The sequence below is a fragment of the Phasianus colchicus genome, chromosome 2, assembly GCF_987193195.1.
Source record: "Phasianus colchicus chromosome 2, bPhaCol1.hap1.1, whole genome shotgun sequence".
In the NCBI taxonomy this organism is placed as follows: domain Eukaryota; kingdom Metazoa; phylum Chordata; class Aves; order Galliformes; family Phasianidae; genus Phasianus; species Phasianus colchicus.
The window spans coordinates 43,681,886-43,696,221 of NC_143437.1; the positions used below are offsets into that span (position 1 = coordinate 43,681,886).

A 14,336-nucleotide genomic window follows, 5' to 3' on the forward strand; every position below is an offset into this window, starting at 1 on the left:
GATTTAGTTGCTTCATACAAGAGTGATTTTTAGAAAAGGTGGGTATTTTTTCCTTAAAAAAAAAAAAAAAAAAAAAAAGGGCAATGATTTTGGCACAAGGTCTTTTGTGTGCAAAAAAAAGCCACTGACAAAAAAAATCGGAACCAAAAATGTAAGTAGCTGCCAGTTTCCAACATAGCATACCAAAAACTAACTCTGGTCACAAACCCTTTTAAAATTAAACCATATAGGGTTTGTAGGAAAACAACAACAACAACAAACACACTTAGTGTCAAATTAAGGGAAAAAGATTATTTTGTCATTTAGTCCTGACTACTTTAACCTCTCTTTCCGTTGCGTTCAGCTCTTGGCTCTTGTAAGGCTAACTCTAGGTGCATCACAAACTTGGCAGATCAGCCAACAGGGGGCACCCAAATGACAGGGATTAGCATCGGAGCTCTGACACCCCTTCCTCCGTGAGCCCAGAAAAGCAACAGTCAATCAGCCTACCAGGAGCCTGATAGTTGGTCTTCAGATTGATTCGTTAGACAGACACCTCCCTCTCTGGCTCATCATTTCGTTATGACACAGGAAGATGTCAGCCTTTCATGGGACAAAAGGACATTCTTAGGAATGCAAAGGACTGAAATATCATCTCATACCCTGGAATGCTTCCAGGACACCAAGGATGTGCAGTCTCCTTAATCACAAGTCCTTTTTTGGTCCTGCTGCATTTTAAGAGACTAGTCTGACTCAAAGAGGATATCAGGTTCGCCTAAAGTATCCTGGAGGATTTGTATTTGAAAGCCATCCAGCCCAAGCTTAACCAAACGAGTATTCCTTAAATTAAAAGCAAAAATAAGGATTTTGCTCAGTAGTACTCTCTTTTGCTTCTAAGATCTGCCCCTGGGAGAACACAGTGCTGTCTGCCTCTGAGATGATATTTTCGGAAGGTACATTCCTTTTACTGGGGCCAGCACACTAGCAGAAAACCAGAAGGACATATGCTCACTATTTCAGAAGGCTCCGTGGTTGCAGTTACACCAGTGCACTTTTGCTTCATAGCACAGTTCCTATGCTTAAAGTCGGTGTTCAGGGAAGACCAAACTAAAACAGGCAGCTTGGCCTTGTAACCAGGCCACTTTATGGGTCCCAAAGAAGATTAGACTGCCACAGCATAGTGCTGTCAGTGTATAATATTAGAGGACTGGCAAATAGCCGGTTTCTCAGAGGACTCTATACTTGTGGCTGACTTTGAAGCCAAACATGACCAGCTCTCACTTCCATCTCACACATGGGATAGTTAAATTTTAAATATAAATAAATGACAGATTACCCTTCTCCATGTGAAACAAGAGAAAGGGTGAGGGAAGGAGAGTTACCCTATGAAATCGCTAGGACTTCATCTTTACAAAACACTGCCTCTGAATTCACCCTTTGGTCATTTATTCGTTTCCACCAAGTTCTTCTACAGCCTTTTTTCACTGATTTCCTATTCATATAAATTCATAAATTCAAGTTTTCCACCCCTTTTTATGAGACGCAGCAACATTTTTCACCCATTCACAGCACCTCCTTTCTTCAGCTGTTGCTTCTACTCCCACTGCTCCTTCTTCCAAGGCACTTCATCTACCCACCTATTCTTTTTTACTTCTCTGTTATCATTCACAATTTTCATATTATTTTATATTTTTAAGTGAAAAGACCACATCTCTCCTAATTTTGTCAAACTCAATATCAAAATCTCTTTCCTGCCCCATAACATTCTCCATAGCTGAACTTCACATTTCTTAACATTTAACTGGGTTATTTGCCAACATAAAGAAAGAGAAAGGAACCACAGACACATTCAGAAACATAGTAATTAGAAGGAAACTCTTAAGATAGTGGTATTTAAGCATAGATGACACTTCCTTTACAGTTTATGATGGGGACAGAAATGATTATTTATTTCTCAATTATTGTGTTTTCAAACTCCGTAAGGAAAGCTTATCATAAAGCCTACAACATTTAGGACAGATCCTAGTCCAGAAACAGGCAAGTTTCTTAAAATAAAGCTAACGGTCTAAGCAAATTTGGAGGGTGGTTTACTCTATTCACTTGTCAAACTGCTCCGTGGTTTCTGAACCATGAAAAAACATAAGCTTCTTGGAAACACACTTTGTAAGCTAGTCCTATCGCCTGCCTGAAAACTGTTCCATCAGCTAGCCAAGGAAGTCATTCCAGTTCCTTTCTACTCTCTGAGATGTGGTTTGTCCCCTCATATGCTCCCTTAAACATCTCAGATTTGAATGACATATAATCATTATATTCTACAGGCATTTGTGAACAATGCTAAAAAAGTTTATACAAGATACTCAAGGTCCATCAGCATACATGAAAAACTGAGATGCTTCTAGTCCTGGAAGAGTGAGAAGTGTCTTTCTTACCATACTGTTGTCCCAAACTGGACCTAGTTTATGGTCCATCAAAATCAATGGCTGTCCATCTACCTCAACGGGTACAGCACTGGGCCCAAAATTAATAGCATATTTCAGAAATTCTCTTGAGAAAGAGCAAGAGCATTAGCAAAGCAGCACATGAATTAAAGCAGGCTTGATCCGCTTTAATGTGCATTCTGAGCCTGGGGCCTAGTAAGAACCTTCTGATCACATAATCTGCCTATCTGGAGGATCTGTATATATACAATGAGATAATCCTAGTTATCAAGAGTGTAGTTAATAGCATTATTATTTTATTTCCATAAATATTTGGAAAGATAGATTTTCTTCTCCATTGCAATCTGATAGTTAAAATTCCCACACTCATTGAAAAAGAAAAGGTCTGCCAGAAAGCTGTGGAAATGTAAGAGGAATAAGAACAAGGATAAAATGTGTCAGAAAGCAAAACACACAAAGTAAAAACATTTTGCTAGCACGGTGTTTTCAAATCTTCAGGTGTAATCAAAAATCACTGAGAAACAATGTACAGCTGATAGTGTTTTATAAGTGTCAGAAGAGTACAAAAATATTAAGTAAGGCCTTGAACAGCTGTGAACCTGTAGCTGTGAACAAGGTACCTTTGGGTCACGATAATTAGGGGCAGAGGCAGAAGAGGACAACTCCTTTTGTCCAAGGTAAGGAAAGCTGTGAATATCAGTGCATCAAGGGACAGGACAGAGAGCATGTAGTCGGAGAAGGGCAGTCCAGGTCTGGCATGCTGGTGAGTGATCACAGCAGTTGCAGTCCTATTCTGGTGTCCCTGTAGAAATGCAGTAACTGCTTGAGCCCTACTTAGCCTATTATGTCACTACTAAAGCCAAAGAGAAATGTTGACAACTCAAAGACAGGATTGAAGGATGGAGTATCAGTGGTAAGAGTTCAACTGGTAAGAGCAGAACGCCTGCCCGCTGATGTGGTATTGACAATGTCAGAGATGGAACAACAATTATTAACTGAGTGAGCTGTTTCCCCAGTTTTTGCTTCCCTAAGGAAACAGATCCTTCATATTTCTTAGAGGGAAGTAAGGAATTTCCTTCAGATCCTACAGAAACTGCAGCAAGGACAAGAGATCATTGCTATCACAAAGCCACTGAAGTTTGGGAACAACATTTATTGACAAATACCTATCCAGTGAGTGCCAGAATAATATCCTCTTAAGCCATCGAGGCAAATTCAGGTCACCTTCCATTCCATGCATTTCTAGCTTGGCATTTCTACATCAGGATAGTCTTGTTTAGTTAATCTGTTTTAGTATTACTTTTATAGTAAAATGAAATTATTCGTAAAAAAAGAAAGGAATCTCTGCAGTGTAACCATTTTGAAAAATTTCTGCAACCTCAGCTCAAATAGTATACTGTGAATGGCAGGGGACAATTCATCTATGCTCAGGAACTCACTTCTTGCCAGTTTTAAAACTGTAAACTAATATTGAGAAATATATCTATAAAGCAATGGAATTTATTTCAAAATTAATATTGAAAATCAGCTTCTCAGATATCCTGTCATCGGAATACAGTTTGTTACTTTAAGCCACAGAACTAAAGCTTGAAACTGGACTTAAAGAATCATCCACATCACAACCATCTGCAGAGCAGAAATTATTCACCATGAGCCCATGAGAAACAACAAAATAAATGTATAAGTTTCTGCCAGATGGATTGTGCCAAAAAGAGCAGGCTAACCATGGAATATTTTTGCTACATGGTATTTACACAACTCTTATTATTGCTGCAGTCCCCTAAGTGACTCAGTTTTGTATAACTTCTGTAAAAGCATTCAGAACACACACTATGAATACATATCCTGATTTCATTCACAGTAAGGTTGATTTTTTTTTGGATATGGTTTGATCCACAAAAGAGACAAGTAACCATTTGCAAAATTTGGATCCAATTTGCTTTTCAAATTCTCATGATATTCTGTTAAGGCTTAATCCAGCACTATTGAAGTCAGTGGAAGTTTTGCCAATGACTTCAGAGGGGAGTAAGAATTTAATTATGCACTACTGAGTACTGTCAGTATTTGATTCTGGTACTTGTAAATACAAGATATGGGCCTAAACAGATTACAGTTGGTCCCTGAGTGGCAGTACTGTGGATTAAGTCCAGCTCAAGGGTCTTTTTCTCAAAGAAGAATTTGTTTCTAGAATCTAAACCTCAGGATACTTGTGATGCATTTCCAAAGCATTCCCTTGATCTATGTGAGATTAACGCCCATGTCCCTTCTCCTGTAGGAGCATTTTTCAGGAATAAATTATGTCCTCAGCATATAGATCACTGACATGACAGGAAAGAATTGAATGTTGTCCTTCTAAGCGGTTCCTCCAGTTCAACTTTTGAAGTCTGCAATCCTCTTCCTCTTGCACTGCAAGAGGATGGCTTTTATAATACTCTTGGAGTTGTCTTCCTTCCCCAGGGTGTCTCTACAAGCACTGTTCAGATATGTTAGGTTTTCCTCAGTATTTAATTTCATTAGAAGATCAAGTCTTTTGTAAATGTCAAGAGATTGTCTGTTTTTCAGGGTTTTTTTGTTTTGTTTTTGTTGTTGTTGTTTTTTAAAACAGGATGTTTATATTCCCAGTTTTCACCTCATTTGCCAAGTTATCAAGACCACTGTCAGGCAGAATATTACCTTTTTCTGTTCCCTGCCCTCCACACAATTGTCTAAAGTGTTTTGTGTTTTCCCACATGGGGCCTATGTCTGATCTTCATACAGGTTTTAATCTGCTTGCTCTGATTTAGTTCACTTTGGTAAGGAATCACATCATGAACCTCCACAGATCCACAGTGGGCTTTGACTCCCTAATTGTTCTGTGTAACACTTCTCTCTCTCTCAGGGGCTCTCCTGGCCCTAAATCCCCACTCTGAGTGAAAGCTCCAGGATCAGTTGGACCTCACACGTCATGGCAGGAAGCTATGAAAGAGCAAGAGCACCAGTATCACAGGAATCGCTTTTCCTTGACACTTCAAATCAGAATGGCAGGAGTTCCCATGTTGTCATCAAAAGCAATGAAGCACAGGGCAGAGCGCTCTTCCAGAGGCTTTAAAAGGCACCTGAGGGAAATATGAGCAGATAAGGACACACAGCATCCTTTTATGCTAATCTTGCTGCTGCTTGTGGTGGATTGTACCCTGTGGCCACAGAGGATGTATCAGGGGTTCTTACCAGCTTCACATTCCTGTTGGTGGAGGCTTTCACCTGGTAGAGAAATAAGATGGTGCATGAGGTATGGGCTACACGTTTTCCTAGAGCTGCTTACATCAAGTTAAGAGATTTTAGTCTGTCCTTTCTATATTCACTTTGCTTATCAGATCTGGATCTCTCACTGCAAGAATTTCACAGATGCAAGAGGTTTGCACTGGTTTGCTAAAGAAAAATCAAATCTGGTAGAGTTATTGAAGAGGTGGTACTAGAGATGGATGAGATGCTTGGAAGAGCTTCTTCCATATGCATCAATCTTACATCTAATTACAGTAAATCAGCACTACAGTGAGCTTAATCCATTTCGTGAACACATGGACTGAAAGTTCGCTTTTAGAGCTCCCAAAAAGCTAACACCTTGAAAAAGAAGATAAAGCAGATGAAAGATACTGTGCAGAAAGTAAAATATATGTATGCTGTATTTAAATTTTTAGAGAAGTTTTCCACATTGGCATTTTGTAGGCCTTAAGTTAAAATAAACATTGTGGTTAAATAATTTAAAAATTAAACAGGAACACACTATTATTAAAATCTGTATGCTTAAGATCTGAAGCAACCACTAAGGCTTCTTCTCTCTGTTGATTTACAAGATATACAGTTAGTTTTACAATCCAGGAACAGTCTCTAAAACAATGTACACATTTTACTACTCACATAAAATGTTCCTGGTATTAGTATAATAAAATATTTTACTTGCAAATATGCTTATAAATGTTTTCCTAAAGCAAGCAGTGTAACGTGGCTGTAAGTTGTAGTGCAACTTCAACTAGAATTTCTCCATATAACCATTCCTTGTTGATTACATTCTACAGATCACAAAATAACAGCAAATGTTTTCAGAGAGGGAATAACAGAGTAACCTGTCTGAATATTCATTCAGATAACATATCAGAAGAAATATGCCAAGGTTATCTTTAAAAACACTTCAGCTAAGAAATGTTGCTGAAACCTTCTAATGAGGAATTAATAATGAAGGAGTCTAGAAGGCAGCTGGGGTAGGGTCCTAGAGCAGAAATATTCAGAGCCTTCCACAGTAGCGGACATGGTAAATTTTCTTTTAGCCAGCTTCTGCCTCCTGGAATACAGACTTTCCATAACCATTGCCCACGTGTGACCCTGGTGAATACAGTCACTCACAACAGCCAGATGAAAGCCCACGTTAGCTGTCCCTCCATACCAAATTGAGTAAGAACCTTTTAGAGGAGTGCAGGCTTGGAATCACTATCATCATTATTGGCTTTGTAGCTAACTAATGGCTTTGCACATTATTAGCATTACTAGTATGAGTATAGCTAATGGATATTAATATGATATTTAAAAAGTGCTCATTAAAACACCGTAAAATCTGTTTGGTTAGTAATTAGCACTTTCAAAAGCATAACTTCTTAACTAATGCATTTATTTCACATATTTATAATTGCAAAATAATAAGTACTCATTTTTATAGATCAGACTTATAAAAGAAATGTGCTTGGTATGATTCCAATATACTTTTTCATCCTTCCTTCCTTTCTCTTCTGCACATTTACAGAAAGTGCAAAAGCAGAAAATTTCAGCAGAACTCAGTGATGTAAAGCTAGCAGAATTCCTGCAAAAAGCATTCTCAGGCAGGAAGGACAGGATGAAATAGGGCAAAGTACCATGTGCAAATGCAATGCTCCCAAGTGGACTCCAGGGTCAAAGTGCATAGTCCTATCTGTCCCAGGTGCTCTCATTCAGAGCAGCATTTGTTTCATTGGTAAACTCAGAGTCTACTAGATGAGTATAAAGAAATAATAATGAGCTTCACTATAAGTATAGTTTCGACTTCAAAGAAGAAGTGACCCCCAGTTCCCAAACACCAATACAGCAAAGACACAGTCTCCAGATTTAGGCTGTCTGCTGGAAAGTGCATCAATTTATCATATCCTGGAGGGAAAAAAAAAGAAAAAAAAAAAAAGAGAAGAAAATTACAACAAAAAGTTCCTATTCCTACTCCTTTACATTTAGCTTTGATTTTGACCAAACTAGAAATATAATATGCATTTTGTTTCATGAGTGAGACATGCTTTAAACCAGTCTGCTCCCTGCAGTAACAGTCTCTCCATGAGCAGCAAAGGTCTCGTGACTCTGAGGTCTTTAAGTTACATGAGCCCTTGGTAAGGGGTGGGCCATCCAGGCAGCGTAAGGCCTTACAGCCCTTTCATTCAACTTCCCCATAATCACAGGACTCAACAGGACTACTTGGCTCCTCTAATCCTCCATCCCTGAAATGCCTTTGAAATGTCTTTGAAACCACTGCCGCTCCCAGTAGAGAGGTTGCTGCTGCTGCATGGGCTAGGGTACAAGCTTGCTCCCAGGCTGCTGAGTGGCAGACAGAGGCAGCTTATATTTGTATATCATTAGCACAGAGACCCTTAGGCAAGAAGCTTTCGCTCATTTTTCACAGCATCCTTTAAGCAACTTTTCAGGTTCCTATGGAAAAAAAATCTCCTCAGTGCCTTATCAGGTTCATTTGAAATTCCAATACTAATGAGGCTTTTGTCTCCCTCTTAACCTAAGAACCATTGTTACCTCTAAAAATAAAAGAGATAATCTGCTAAGGAGCTAAAAATACTGAACTCTGACAGCCTTTTCAGACTGATGATTGACACACTTGCACCTTTAATCTTCACAAAGAAAGTGCTGAGGCAGGAGCTCCTATGCACACCTCGCAGCAGCTCTTTCACCAGCTGTCTGCTGGTTGATCCCTCACCGACAGGATGGGACGGGGATAGGTCATTAACACTCAGAAAATGATAGTCATCCAGAAGTTAGAACGATCACCCAAGGGTGCTTGCACAATACTGTTTTCAAGAACAATCTCTGTAGTTCTTTTACTAGGAAAATCAGGGAGCGCTTCCAGATAGGAGTGCCAAATAGTCCAACTACGTGCCCTCTGCCCCAATCTTCAGGACAAACAAAATCTTTCCTACAACATGTTTCGATCCAGCATGCAGGCTGGATGAATGCACACTCTGAATTGAACAGGACAAAAAATAAGTGGGCCTAGTTAGAAGTACTAAAAGAGTTTCCAATCTATCATAAAGAAGGTTTTAACAGTCTCTACAATCACAGCGCAGTGAGCCAAAAAATTTTTTTTCAAAGCACATAGTCAAAGGTTTGCCTTACTTTACTGTTAGCAAAACTACACTGGCTGTATGTGGCAAAGTCCTGGCAGTGGAGAGTGCTGCAGGGGTGGCTCCTATGAAAATAGTCCAGGAGCTGCCCCACACTGCCCATCCACAATAAGCCAGGACACAGCCGAGCCTATCAACTGTGCCAGGGTACCTCTGTGAAAGCATTTTCATGAACAGGTAAAAACACCAGAAAGAGAGGAGGGGGAAATGAAAGGGAGTGAGAAACGGAGGAAGAGGAGGAGCTCTGCGCTGGAGGAGATATTGAAGAAACTGCAGTCTGTGAAGAGAGCTCCCAGTGGAGCAAGGTAGAAAGCGTGAGGCAAGGATCAGGAGAAAGACATTTCTAAACCGCTGTGCTCTGACCAAAACTGGATTCTGGAGTGCAAAAGCAAAGCTGGGTATGGCAGGAGAAGGAAGAAAGGAGTTGTTTTAATTATCTTTGTGTCTCATTACCAACATGGAGCCTCTCAACTCAAGGAAATCCAGGAAAAGGCACTCCAGGGAAAATACCAGTTACATCATTCACTGATTACTTGAGTTAAGAGAAGGCATCTGCATGCTCCCCAAAACTGTTATATTTTTGCTCTTTTGCTAGAAATGACTTATGGTGGAAGGCAAATTGAAGATTCTCTGGCAATGACATCATTTAGAGGCTGTTTACAGTTATTTGAGTGTGGTTCTAACAATACCTTACTTACAGTTGTGTTCTTTCCTCAGAGGATGTAAACTTGCTTCCAAGTTCTGATTTCATTTCAGCTGTAGCACATATAACATGCTTTCCTAGCTCTAAATACCACAGTACATTTTGGTCAACTCTTACAGTAGAAGAAGAATCCCAAACCCTCTTTCCCTAATTAGCTGCTTAGTTATTTGTAGCTTAAAATCTTCTAAATGTGAACCCATCACTTTCTCAGATTCTTGGTGGTTTTTGTTTTGTTTTGTTTTTTCCCCAGCATGGCTTGCAGTACACAGAGATATCATTCAACTTCTCCATCCTCTTTGACAATAAAGAGGCTGCAGTGAGGTGGATAGTGAGTCAAGACAGATTCTTGCCCATAAACACTCATTTTGGAGAGCGAGGAGAGGTCAAGAGAGAACGTCTCTCTCATGCAGCAGATTGTTCCTGCTGGAGTGCCACTTCTAGTATAAAGAATTCCCCAAGCCTTTACAAGGTACTATGAATTAACCTCTAACTCATTTGTACTCTAGAATGTTTCCATCCATTTAAGCTATCAAGGGATTCACTATGATTCTAATGTGTCATTACAAAAGTCCTTTAAAATATTTCAATCCTGATTTAAACTTTAACTCTTCAAAGAACTTTAACTGTGCCATGTAAATTTATGATGACTATATGAAAGATGTCAGGCTCATGATAAAATTCAGAGACAATTCAGAAAAAAAAATTAATTGGAGTACAAATTATTCTTCAGTGTTACAATGTTCCCAGACAAAAAAAATCTCCAACATGTCTCCAGGGCAAATCTAACAGAAGTGAGGCAGCCTTCCTCATCTGTCTGTGCACATTCTGAAGATGATGATAACCATCCACGAAATCCTGTAAAAGATTCATTTAAAGCCTTTCTGCTCTTCAGCATGATGTAGTGAAGTTTTGCAAGATGTGCAGAGTTGTAGTGAGCATTTGAACATCAAATCATCTTTGGAAAAGCGAGGTTATTTCCACAGGTCGTGTGGAAACACTGCATTCTGGGCTTTGTAACTGAAGAAAAAGTTAATTCTGACCTGATTCTTAAACTGTTCCTGATAAACTGATGATGTTGGGGAAAAAAAAATTCATTTCATAGAATGGGAGCACATTTCCCCAAACCCATTATTTCTCTCTCAAATGAAATAATTATTTCCATTCTCATGGATGAATCTTGCAAAATCCTTCATTCCTTGAGTCATTCCTATGGAATTCTCGCCATTAGAGAGAGATTAAATGAGACTGCAAAAGACCCAAATTACTTCTACATCCTTGAGGCCCTCATTTAAAAAACAGCATTGTAGTATCTGTTCTACAATTACATGGTTACTAACAATTCCACGAACCTGCACTTTAATCTCAGAGCTTTTGGACATGGATTGATACATGACCTGTACAGTCACTTCTTACAGTTCTCCTAAGGCTTCTAGAACATTCTCTGCTGGCCTTTTGGTTCCTCACTTGATTCCTTTCAATTCTTCTCCCTCTTTCCAACTAATAATTTTAAAAGCCATTAATTTCACTTTGCATTTGACATGAAGGCAAGGAAGTACATTTTGAAAATCGCCTATTGGGTAAGTAATAAAAGCCTTGAGCCATTAAATTCATACACGTTCTTTCCCAGCCTTTGCCAAGTTATGTGCAATAAAACAATTTGACTGTCCTTGACCATACTTGATTGTTGACTACCAGAGTAGCATAAGATATCTCTCAGACAGTCTGATTACATTATACAGCAAGATTATATTAAAAGTATCCTATACTTTTGGCTGGGACAGCAACTAACTATGAAGACAGTGGAACCTCTAATCGTGAAGTATTTTCCTTTCTCTGTCCTATTCTGCAAATTGTTCTTAAGATCTCCTGACAGTTCACATTTATTGTTTACTTTATCCTACATAAGCTGGCAAGTCTGCCCAACAGTGACCCATGCTCCCAAACAAATTGTCATTAAACATGCTGCTGGCTGTGTGAAACAAAGTGATTCTAATGGGCTTGCTCCATGACAATCCATTTCTGATCTTCTTTGGCCCAACCTTTTTTCTTTTAATCAGTCAATAAAGTGCAAAGACCTTATGGGATGCATCCCTGGGAAAGGAATGCATGCTTATAGCCTGCTTGATTTTTATTCTTTCAGATGCTTTTATAAAATTAAGTCAAGCCAGCTATAACAAAAAGATACTTCATTTTATATTCATCATTCATGTCCATTTATCATTAACTCACTCATATTGAGAGCAGGGGGGGAGAGTGGAGGGGGTTGACTTCATTTGTAAACAGAAAAAGACTCTGAGTAGCATTTTCTGTGCTGAAATCTGCAAAGGTTGAACCACGTTCACTCAGGAGTTTTCTGAAGGTGTCATCTGACAAAGGCCAACATACCGGGAATTATGAAGAAGAGTTTCTGAGGGCAAAGATTAGCTCACCCCGTGCCACTCCCAACTCCCTCAAGTACATTCACAGACATACAGAAGAGCTGGAGCAGTCAGAATAATGGGCAATATATGCTGAAAAGAGAGTGCCAAGGCAGGAACAACCCACACTATGCATCGGTACAGCAGATTCCTCCTGTAGCTTCTTCCCATGAAAGCTGTAGAGCACTGACTGCTTAGAAGAGGTGACAGAACAGCCATCTCTTTGCCTTCCAGGAGAATCTCCCAAATAGTCCACTGACTTGCTTGTACAAGAAAACTTATTTTAAACCTTCCCATCTTGACCATCTGACTTGACCTACTGGAATCGCTGATTTCATAATAAAATTATAGTGCAAATTTAAATAAATACAAATAAATAATAGCAAATCTAGCAATAATGGCTCCTTCACTGTATATATTGTTTCTCTGGATGTGGTCAGTCACTCATACCATAAAATTTAACTCCGAGAGTCAATTGCAAAGATAGGGAAGATTTTCTGCCCCACTGACTTCTGACATTGAAGTTCTGAATTGCTGAACAGGAGTTGAAACCTGACTGTTCACACATTCCCCATGTCCAAATTATAGTGAGAAGAACGGAGTTTGCAAGAAGAGTGGAGTTGAGACAGGCAAATGTTAAGTGTCAAGTACTGCGCTGAAAGGGCATGCATCTCATAAAATAGCAGTCAGTTGATGAAGTATCAGACAACATTTTGTGTATCTGCTCTATTTTTAACACGCACACTTTAAATGAGCTCGTACCAGTTCAAGCACATTTTTTCTCTCAAAGAGTCATTATTACCATAATTTGTTCCACAGTAAAATCAAATATTCACTAATGTTTTTCATGTCAGAATGACAGGGGGGAATACTATTTTAGCACCACAGCAAATTCCATTAAACACAAGAAGAGTTTAAAGTCTTGCCGTGCATCTCAAGCTCTCATTTTTAATTAAGTCTCTTGTATCCTTATTTTCCAGTGGGTGTGAGAATCCTTCAGAGCCAAACTCATCTGGCAAAAAACACAAAACTTACTCACAGCCCATGGCTTTATTAGATTCATACAGAACTGTTACATATCATTATGGACATAATGCAGCATCTGGAATACTTTGTGCTCTCTCACTGTTCTTTCTCCTGCTAACACTAGAAAATAGTATTTTCTTTTCACCTCTTCATCTAAAGAGTTGTGTATGTCCACGCACCATCTTCATCCCACCTCCCATAAGAAGCTGTTTTTGAACTGCAAGCCCAGAACACAGAAGTCTGCAGAGATTATTTGTAATATTACTTTTGTTCAACTGACAATGGGGGCTGAATTTATTAAAGCAGCAACATACAAGAAATACGTTTCAGAGATGATAGTATCCCTTGTGTAATTGCAAAATAAAAAGAGGGTTTTATTTTACCCTGTTGAAGTAAGAAAAATAAGGTAAGATATAGTAGCTGTTGAGAGACTGTGGTGCTGCAGAATCAGCAAAAGTCCTTATTTGAATCAGCAATGTCCTTCAAAGCAAGAGCCAAGGTACTTATTACAGCTTCACATTGGGTCATTCCACTATCAAGCACGATGCATTTTGAAATTGAGCTTTAAAGAGTGTAACACAATGCAAAGTGCAGCAATGACAACAGAGCAGCAAGGTCCCAGGCTGCAGCAAGTAAGGATTTGTTCAAATGAAACAGCCATGAGCACAGAAATAAAGGAAAGAAGCTACTTACCTCCAGAAGGCCTCAGATACACGGGAACCTCCAGTAAGAGGCCTTTGCCTCCACTGCTAACCCTTACGTGAGGTCTGGGAAGGGGTGGAGCCAGGATCCCTTCTGGTCTCAGGTGCATTGCATATGCACTGCATGCACCTGAGCTCCCCTAAATTGGCCCAGCCTTCCCACCAGGTGGTCAATCACTGCTTTAAGCCATGACTTGGCATTTCCAAGAGAAAAAAAAAAGAGAGATTTAATCAACTCTGACCAGTAATGTCAGTCCACCCCAATCAGATCCACTCCTTTTATGTCTTTTATTCAAGACTCTGCGTAAAATACTCATACCTATGAAAAGTCCGTGTTCAGACCTCCTCTTCTGTGACCAGACACATGTTAAAGAGACTGCAGCAATTCTCCAGCCTTTCTGCACATTTTATAGTTACAATCACATATGATTCTTTTTTTTCTGATTTTATTTCATAGATTGGATAAGTGCTGTTTTGTGTAAAACAAGGAGATGGAGTCTCAATAAGCATATGCAGTTGTTTGTGCTCACACTAAGAGATCTAATGCCCTCAGCCTGTTGTATGTGCACTTAAATGACAAAAAAAAAAAGTCTGCCCTCAGCTCAAATGCTCTAAATTACAATTTATTTCACATTATCAAGGAACATGCTGAGGATCACCTGAAAAGGATA

General features: G+C 39.3%; 1 long non-coding RNA gene across 1 annotated transcript; it reads right to left on the bottom strand.

The window, feature by feature from the left end:
* Positions 1-2,956: 2,956 nt before the first annotated feature.
* On the bottom strand, positions 2,957-13,846 carry LOC116243056 (uncharacterized). Its single transcript, XR_004169871.2, has 3 exons — positions 13,658-13,846; positions 5,625-5,657; positions 2,957-5,512 (listed from the first exon to the last, which is right to left on the bottom strand). It is a non-coding gene; the product is annotated as an uncharacterized LOC116243056 (long non-coding RNA).
* Between the last annotated feature and the right edge of the window lie 490 nt (positions 13,847-14,336).